Source organism: Acipenser ruthenus, chromosome 18 (genome assembly GCF_902713425.1).
Source record: "Acipenser ruthenus chromosome 18, fAciRut3.2 maternal haplotype, whole genome shotgun sequence".
NCBI lineage: Eukaryota > Metazoa > Chordata > Actinopteri > Acipenseriformes > Acipenseridae > Acipenser > Acipenser ruthenus.
The window spans coordinates 14,768,529-14,778,841 of NC_081206.1; the positions used below are offsets into that span (position 1 = coordinate 14,768,529).

General features: G+C 40.3%; 1 protein-coding gene across 2 annotated transcripts in view; it reads right to left on the reverse strand.

Moving 5' to 3' along the window:
- The window catches only part of LOC131698629 (BRD4-interacting chromatin-remodeling complex-associated protein-like), a 24,021-nt gene extending 15,324 nt beyond the window's left edge, over nt 1–8,697 (reverse strand). Inside the window, exons 1-2 of one of the 2 annotated variants that reach the window (XM_058991256.1) lie at nt 8,017–8,697; nt 133–302 (exon numbers count right to left, since the gene is read on the reverse strand). The gene's annotated coding sequence lies outside the window, so the exon portion shown is untranslated. The remainder of the gene's footprint in view (nt 1–132; nt 303–8,016) is intronic. The other variant, XM_058991257.1, reaches the window with a different exon arrangement.
- Between the last annotated feature and the right edge of the window lie 1,616 nt (nt 8,698–10,313).

Consider the following 10,313-nt stretch of genomic DNA (forward strand, 5'->3'; position numbering starts at 1 on the left):
AATAAAAGGTGCCGTGTAAACAGCAGCGCTACTCCCTGATACATGGAGGGCCCGCTTATTCACCTCGCTATACTTTAGATCGGAACTAATCTTCATTCTTGTCTATAAATAAACCCGACTCCGGCTACACACCCGGCCAGATGTGGTTTCGGCTTCTTGTTTAGGCGCCAATCCCAGTTCACCCACACGAGCGATCGGAGCTTTTCAAGATGTCTCTGTCTCTTTGTCCGGGTGGACGATCTTCAGCCCTTCAGCTGTGTAGGTAAAGAAGCTTCTGCCGAGGCACGATTATAATGGGTGACCTTCAAAGATAAACAGGAACAGCAGACAATGGCAGGTAGCTGTGACAGGCGAGTGCTGTGTGGGTGCGTGCATTCACTGCTGAGTGACAGGCAGGACATTGAGATGGAGGTTAAGGGTGATATGTCTGGGGTGGTGTGGACGATCTTCGCCCGCTGGTGTATAAACAGGACCTGCTGGAACACACCGACCTGCTGATTCGATTCCACAGCTGGTAATCACACACAGCAGGCAGGCTCTCCCAGGAACGGCAGGTACTTCATTACCCCCTGCTTGCCCCCTATTTGCCCCGTCTGCCCCCTAAATTCATAAAAAACAGATTTGCCAAAATATATGAAATTCTTCAACAAAATTCTCTGGACCAATGAGACTAAACCAGAACTTTTCAAAAATGGACAACAGGATGTTTTTAGAAAAAAAAGGGAAAGCCTTTAATGAAGAAACTCTTGTACCTACAGTTAAAAATTGAGGTGGTTCGATCATGATAAGGGGGTGTTTTAGCAGTTCAGGGACTGGAGACATTCATGTGATTGAAGATCAAATTAATGCAGCCATGTATCAAAAATTCTACAAAGTACAGTAGTCTCTGCGTATAGGAACACCTCCTAAGAGAACACTTCCCCTAAGGGAACACCCTTGTGGTGAAACAGATTGTTCCCATCGTTAATGCTCTGGCTAAAGGAACAGGAACTTCACTTAAAAGAACACCTTCTTGGCAACGATAACGATTTGTTCACAACGGACACAGTATAACTTATCATCATCACATTTAAATTAAAATGATTTATTCAGTCTTTTCAAAAGCGACTTGTCATCCCGAGTGTCTTGACGCACACTGATTGGTTTATTCAATCTTTCCAGAACCACTGTCACATCATTGCTTTGTTTTGTATTCTGATTTCCACGAGTGCACCTCATCGCTACAAAATGGCACGTAAACAAACCGTAAGATGCGCCTCCTGTTTCTCTTGCTACACAAAGTTGGAAATTGTTCGAGCGCCTGAAAAAACCCTGAATCAGACACTAGTAACAGAGTAATTTGGTGTTTCCCATTCTGTTAAATAATGTGCATGCCTGGTATAGTGCTGCTGCATTTTTTAAAGTGTGTAGGGGTGTTTAGTTTGTCTGTTACTTTATTATTATAGTTTATTAACATACACTTGCCTATTGCTTTTCTCTTACTTATTCTGTTCATTCCATATGTTGATGCACGTGCGTCATGACAAGTAATACATATTTATTTATTTATCGATTCATATTGTGTCTGGTGGCTCACTCCGTCTTAGAGAACACTTTGGCTATAAGAACACTTTGCTTGCTTCCCGAGGGGTGTTCTCTTAGGTGGAGATGACTGTACAATGATACCATCTGCTCGTAGGATGATTGGCAGACAGTTGACCTTCCAACGCAACAACGACCCAAAGCATACGGCTAACTCAACTCTGGAGTTATTGAAGAAAATGAAGATAAAAGTTCTGGAATGGCCTTTGCAATCACTAGATCTCAACACAACAGAAATGCTTTTGATTGATCTGAAAAAAGCTGTAGCCAAGCATTGTGTATCCAATCTGTCTGAGCTGAAGGAAACAGGCCCAGATTTCACCAACAAGATGTAACACACTGGTTAAGAATTATCATAAATGTCTGAAAGCCGTAATAAAAGCAAAAGACACAAAATACTAAAGCAGGGGGGGCAATACTTTTGTCATGAATGAATACTTTAAATGAAATAAGTTTGTTGTCTTATAAAAATTATTTGTTAGATTACTAGACATTGTGTATTTAGCTTTTTGTTTTATTAAAAGTGGTTTAAGTCTATTAAATGCTTGTCCTTAATCTGTTACCTTGAATTATGGTATAATAAGCATAGGGTGCCGATAATATTGTCTGCGAATGTAACCCCTCATAGAATTTATAAAAGCATTGCAAAGTGTAAGAATAATAGTGAATCTAAGCCTTAATCCAAAGTAGCAAGGTAAACCACACTAAAAAACATGGCAAATCATGGTATAGTATGGGAAATGCGTAGTATACCCATGGGAAATGCATGGGGGAGCACTGTGCAATGACCATGGCATCAGGACCTGCCTCACTCACACACAATCACAAAACAATAAACCTTGGAATTACAATATACTGCTTTTTAACTAGTGTTCTGTCTGATCTGGATCAATTCAATAGACATTCAGTTTAATACACCTGCACTGGTGTAATTCACTGACTCTAGATCAGACAGTTTGAAGTCCTGTATTTAAAGTTGTAGGGTGCAATTGTACACTAATAGAATTATTTCTTGGTACTAAATTCTTCCAGTCTATACATCTTTGTGCTCTGCTTTATCAGCAGCCTTGACAAACACTGGCCCCTGCTGTGCACTGTGCTGTAATGACACGGCATGCCCTTGTTTAAAATGAGCCACTCTACTGGCACCTGAACATGTTGATCAGTACTGGTTAATACTAATACACCCTGAAACCTGAAGAAGAAATCGCTTCACAGGAAACCGAATTAACACCAATGACTTCATAGTGTGTGCCAACTGGAGGGGCACATACTGTTTTCTCACATGGCTGGATGCTTATTTGAATATTTGGAAGTTTGCTTCTATGACATTTAGTTTCTCTTACAGCTTGTTAAAATGTGCACACACAGGGGCTCCCGAGTGGCGCATCCAGTAAAAGCACTTGCCTAGAGTGCAGGATGCGCCCTATAGTCTGGACGTCGCGAGTTCGAGTCCAGGCTATTCCTTTGCCGACCGGGGACAGTAGCTTCCAGGGGGCGGCGCTCAATTGGCCGCGCGCCACCCGGGGGGAGGGAGGGTTAGGTCGGCCAGGGTGTCCTCGGCTCACCGCGCACCAGCGACCCCTGTAGTCTGGCCGGGCGCCTGCGGGCTTGCCTGTAAGCTGCCCGAGAGCTGCATTGTCCTTCGACGCTGTAGCTCTTTGGTGGCTGCATGGTGAGTCCGCAGTGTGAAAAAAAGCGGTCGGCTGACGGCACACGCTTCGGTGGACAGTGTGTGTTCGTCTTCACCCTCCCGAGTCAGCGCAGGGGTGGTAGCGGTGAGCTGAGCATAATAAAATAATTGGCCATTCCAAATTGGGAGAAAATAATAAAAATAATTGGCAACGGCTAAATTTATGAAAAAAAAAAAAAATGTGCACACACTTTCTAACTGGAGTGGGGATGAAACAGGTCCAGGTACAGATTAACAGAGCGTTAGCGTTCCCCAAAAACACTGGCAAACACCCCCCAGCTATGAACACAACACAGGGCATATTAAACACATGAGCACCACGCCTTCAATAGGTAGAGTAAACAGGGAATATAAACAGCCTGACAGACTACTCAGTTAACACATTCATACTGTGTTCTTATGTGTGCAGACTGGCACGGGTTGTGTGTATGGATGCATGCAGACAGATATTTGGAAGTGTTTTAATGAAAGCTTGTGACTTGTTGGGATTGATTTGAGAATGTTATAACAATGTGCTCCCTCAAAACAATACACAACCTCCACTAGCTACTAATAGACATATGAGCATATTCACATTGGCGTGTGATCTGCTGGGTTGGGCAAACACCCTTCCAGGTATTATTATTAGAGGGTATTAAAGCAGAGAGAGACCCATCAATTGGCAGGGATGAACTATTGGTTAGCAATCTTTGTATTTTTAACACTGGTCTAACTAACTCATCGATAGCTTTTGTTTAGTTAGTTATTTATTGCATTGTAAAACTCAACAAGTTGAGATTACTTAAGATATAGACAAAATGAACTGGCTTATTAAAATTTAGTGACCTCAGTATCTCAGCTCATACAGCTTGTATAATGTGAGTTCCAGGGTACTGAACAAGCCACTATAAACTAGAATGGAAGGATAAATGACGAAAAAAAACGTACTGTGAAGTCTCTTTTAAAAGTTTAATACAGTAGATTTGCACGACAATTCTGAAGCTTTCCCTGTCTGTGTTCTTTTCATGTGTTTTACCATACCTCTCTGTGCTTTACAATGATTCCCTATGCTTTACCATACCTCTGTGTGCTTTACAATGATTCCCTATGCTTTACCATACCTCTCTGTTTTACATTGCTTCCCTATGCTTTACCATACCTCTCTGTTTTACAATGCTTCCCTATGCTTTACCATACCTCTCTGTGCATTACAATGCTCCCCTATGCTTTACCAGACCTCTCTGTGCTTTACCACACCTCTCTGTGCTTTACAATACTTACCTGTGCTTTACCATGCTTTCACTGTGCTATATTTTACTATGGGAACCTGCTAAGGGGTATATCTGGGAGATGTTTCTGTTATATATAGAATAGTTTTTGTGTGTTGAATTGACCAGTGGCTGTCTTTATTAACACGATGGCCACAACCCTAAGTTACCACTACAGGACACTGCCCTGAGCATGCTCAGCTCTGAAAGCAGAGCTCACTAATACCGTGAACTCCTTGTGACAAAAGTAAAACGAAAAACATAAAAACCGCTCACTCCAGTTCCAAGGGAACTTTGTTTTTAACACACATGAACTAAACTGTAGCAGGAATATGGATGCTAATTGTGCCGTTGTAAACTATGCACAGCATTTCATTTGTAATTTGTTTTAGGAAGTAAAGTTTAAATATATGCTATACTAATAACATTTTATAAAAGCATCACAAAAATTAGATTCAACATATGATAATATAACACCCTTCTTAAAGAGGCCTGCGATATGTACTTTGTTATGCAAACAGTATTGTTGCAAAGTAACATCTAGAGGCGTGCTTCCCAGCCCTGGTCCTGGGGACCCCCGTGTGCAGGTTTTCATTCCAGCGCAGCTCTCAGTACCTGAACTACTCATAAGCTTAATTAGACCTTTTTATTGTTCTCAGCGTTTAAACAGCTGCAGATTTCAAGTTAACTATACTATTTTATAAGTAACTTGAAATCAGCACCTTTTTTAGGAGCCGAGAACAATTAAAAAGGTCTAATTAAGCGACAGTAATTAGTTCAATTCAGGGTTGAGTTCAGTAACTGAGAGCTCAGCTGGAATGAAAACCAGCAGTCACAGGGGGTCCCCAGGACCAGGGCTTGGGAAGCTCTTCTCTAGAGGCTGCATCTCCCTGCTTCAATCAGAGCTGCAGTCAATTCCCATTCTAACCACCTCATTGTAATTGGAGTCAGTGGAGCCTTGGCACACCTGTGTACTTGGAATTGTAACTATACAATAGAATTAGACCCAGTCAATCACACTTCTATTACACATTTACTTGCCATTGTTATTATTTCACAATGTTATAATTTGATAAGCATATGCTTGACATTAGAAGCAGCTTAAGCAGATCAAATCTAATTGCATTTACCAAACAATGAAAGAACAGTATATCTTGATCAGAGACCAACGGTCAAAATGAATTACACTTCAATTGAAATACATGTGAACAGCTCATTATGAAATCTCATCTGTAGTTCCATGTTGTGTTTTACATCGAGTGATCATTATTCTCAGATTCTCAATCACTTTTAGTGACCCCATTTGTTTGAAAAAATAAAAGTGACATGGTGTTTGTGTATTTGTACCTGTGATTATTTAGAACAGAGTAAACATGTGAATGTGTGTAGTTGTTTATGTTATTTTCAGTACAGTTGTAATTACTGTAAGTGTAATTGTAATTTCTGTAATTGTAATTGAGCCCAGGTCTGGTTTCAAGTCAGTATCGGTTACAATGGGCTGGGCAGCAGATACTTTCAACAGAGATGCTAGTGCTTGTTTGACAGGTGCATTTGTATCCAAGGCTGCATTTCTCTACAGCTATGGCTAGTGTGTAATTCAATAGTTAACGTAACATTATTCAGCATGTTTCATTGGACTTTATGAAGCAAAATGAGTTTATTCTATAGGGTGATGCAAAATTCTCTGAAGGAATTACAGACTGTAATCAGCTAGAAGGGTCACTTAATGAAATCACTGTGCAGACTGGTCATGTTGAATCAACTCAGGGTGGCTCTGAATCCTATTTACAGTGCTATGGCAGGTGTTTCTCAGTCTTATTATTATTAATAATATTATTATTATTATTATTATTATTATTATTATTATTTATTTCTTAGCAGACGCCCTTATCCAGGGCGACTTACAAATAATAATAATAATAATAATAATAATAATAATAATAATAATAATAATAATAATAATAATAATAATAATAATACAACCGTTTAACCATTTTAGCAAATTAGGAGGACATTATTCTGATTTCACAGTTGTAGTAGGCAACCAGGCATTAATTCCCAGCTCACTTCCAGCATCATCACAGCGCTGCGTAGCCGAGCCACATTGTGTTCCCCAATACCGTACTACACAAAATCACCGTCACGGGTAGCGAGCTACGTTTTATCAACGTGCTTTTTTTTTAACACAATATCGACTTTAACATAAAAAGGGCATAATGTCTTTGTCATGTACATGCAAACATACACTGCATATTATTATTATTATTATTATTATTATTATTATTATTATTATTATTATTATTATTATTATTATTATTATATGAAACCACTGCGTCTACTGCAGCTGCAAGAACCCCGACATATTGTTACTTTGTGAGAGACCGTTCGGAGGGGCGGTGTTGTTCTTTGTACTGTTCGCTGTCACGCTCCGTTTCTCCAGTACTATAACACACATATTATCTTATATTCCACACTCAGTATATGTTGCAAGAACGCCCTTCTCTATTACTAACAGAGCAGACGGTTCAAATTTGGCAGCACGCCGAAGATCTGTTTTTACATAACGGGTTTTGTAAACAAAGTGACCTCGTTGGCGCAAGAGCTGCTTGCTAAATCTCTGTCAATACTTTGTTATTACGCTTATTATACTAACGAAATGCAAACATTTCATGGGTTTACAGGTGTGTATTAATATAAACGTCTTCCTAACCTAATCTCTTCATAGAAACCAAAGCAAGAAATCACAAGGCGTCATTTACTGCTAGAACAAAATATATCACAACTATGCAGAATACGGCTTTTGAACTAATGTTTGCTCCACACCGAAGATAATCTCTCTAGGCACGCATTCTAGAAGTAAACGGCCACACGCCAAGTATTAACATGTCCACCCACCCACTCAATGTACGGCTAAATTGTCTATTTAATCCGCATCTTGATTAAGTGAAGAGAACGGAAGCTCTGTTCCAATTATAAAGCAAACTCCTCCAAACACACGTTTTTTTTACCAAGGGAGGAGGTCCTTCTCAGAAAGCAAAGACCTCCCAACCCTGTCTCTTTTTCTTATTTTATTTACAACTCGCAACACAACTGCTACATGGCGACTTCTTTTACAACGCTCCTCTGCTGGCATGCACGCTGCTCTGTGTACTAAGAGAATTCAAAATCACCAGCCATCTCATTTATTGTTTTTGTATCTCAAACGACAACGCGCCGAATACAAGCTCGTGTCCATTTCGGCATGAGAGAAGATGTATTGTGAACGATGCGAGCCGAAGAACAAAGATTGCTTCTGTCTGTCTGAACAGCACCAGCACTCTGTCTAGCTAGCAACAGCAGCACAGTGCTGCGGAAAAGGCACTGTAAAGGCTACGGATGATGCGGCTTTTTTTTCTGCAAAACACAAAGGACACTGTTTTCAATGCATGCATTCTCCCCATCACCCCTTTTGCTCTGCCTACAATTGTATTTAACTTTCTTTTAAAGGAAACTCACCGGTAATGTGCGTTACTGTCTTGTCAAAGAAGCATCTGCGCCATCGATTCAGGGCTGCCTTTTCAGATGCTAAGGGGGGAAACAAGACTGAGAAGAAATCACAACACAAAGGTGAAAGAGGCTGGGGCTCTCGGCTCGGCTGTGTTAGCTTCGTCCTTCACGGAGATGCTCGCATTGTATACAGCAAACCTTTAAAATACCCGCTTTTCACGGAGAGCAGTTATTGTACCAATTCAAGTTCATAATATTAAAGACGCATCATTTCGCATCATTGCCGTCCAGTTACAACGACCCCTGTAATGTTACCGATTGTTTGTTTAATCCTAAAACGTGCAATTGCTACATACAATAACCACCTTTACACACGTATCAAAGTAAAGCACCGCTACACAAACTAATCGCTACAATGTGCCTTTTTAGAAAGTGCACATCACATCAGACACTATTGTTAACACTTCCCATATCACTATTTCCAACCCAAATGCGCACAGTCTTGTTATATTTGAAATGATGGAATCGGTCTAAAAAAAAAACAACAAACAAACATGCCTTTAAAAACGTGCTTTCAAAAAATCCAAAGACAGGTTAAAACGAACAAGGTGTACAAAGGTGAATCAATAAGTATCTCCCGCGAGCTCCATCATGTGTGAAAATCAATACCTCTTAGGAACAACAAGGGGCACCCCTGCCAAGTGATTGGCCAGAGCCCCGCTGATTGACAACTTGATTGTGTTTCTAAGTGCAGCGGTGGGCGGGATCACTGCTTCAGGTTGAAGTAGCTGCCCCGATGCGCTGGGGCTGACGTTGCGGCAGGTTGCATGTGCATTGATAGAACCTGACATTTGAAGCCTGCCTGGTACTAGATAACAGATTCATTTTAATCATGTGCTAATGTACAGGGTCAGGACACAGCGCTGTTTTTAAATCGTTTTGTTGTTTAGAACGACCGATGGAGTAATCAATTTGGAGAAGAATCAGGCTTTCCAATTGGCTTGTTTCGGAAGCACCTGCTAACCGAGCTGCTACTAGCAGCCTTTCCTTGAAGTCTGCCAGATGCAGCTTTGTATACTAACAGCAATGCTTTTAAGGGTGCCATCGTGACACTTATTGAAGTGTGTGTTTGATGGTCATTTTGCAGCTTGCAATGGTCGACCAGCCCTTGATATATGCGCTTCCATAGTTCCCATTCATCCCCCATGCTTGGCAATGCTTTTAAGGTGTTACGCTTTAACCACTGTTTACAGCACCTTTATAAGGGGTGTTACACATTGCAAGGATTACACCAGCTATACCATCAGATTATAATATTACACCAGCTATACCCTCACAGAGATTACAATATTACACCAGCTATACCCTCACAGAGATTACAATATTACACCAGCTATACCCTCACAGAGATTACAATATTACACCAGCTATACCCTCAGAGATTACAATATTACACCAGCTATACTCTCAGAGATTACAATATTACACCAGCTATACCATCAGATTACAATATTACACCAGCTATACCCTCACAGAGATTACAATATTACACCAGATAGACCCTCACAGAGATTACAATATTACACCAGCTATACCATCAGATTACAATATTACACCAGCTATACCCTCACAGAGATTACAATATTACACCAGATAGACCCTCACAGAGATTACAATATTACACCAGCTATACCCTCAGAGATTACAATATTACACCAGCTATACCCTCACAGAGATTACAATATTACACCAGATATACCCTCACAGAGATTACAATATTACACCAGATATACCCTCACAGAGATTACAATATTACACCAGATAGACCCTCACAGAGATTACAATATTACACCAGCTGTACCCTCACAGAGATTACAATATTACACCAGATATACCCTCAGAGATTACAATATTAGACCAGCTATACCCTCAGATTACAATATTACACCAGCTATACCCTCACAGAGATTACAATATTACACCAGCTATACCCTCAGAGATTACAATATTACACCAGCTATACCCTCAGAGATTACAATATTACACCAGCTATACCCTCCCAGAGATTACAATATTACACCAGATATACCATCAGAGATTACAATATTAGACCAGCAATACCCTCAGATTACAATATTACACCAGCTATACCCTCACAAAGATTACAATATTACACCAGCTATACTCTCAGCGATTACAATATTACACCAGCTATATCCTCACAGAGATTACAATATTACACCAGCTATACTCTCAGAGATTACAATATTACACCAGCTATACCCTCACAGAGATTACAATATTAC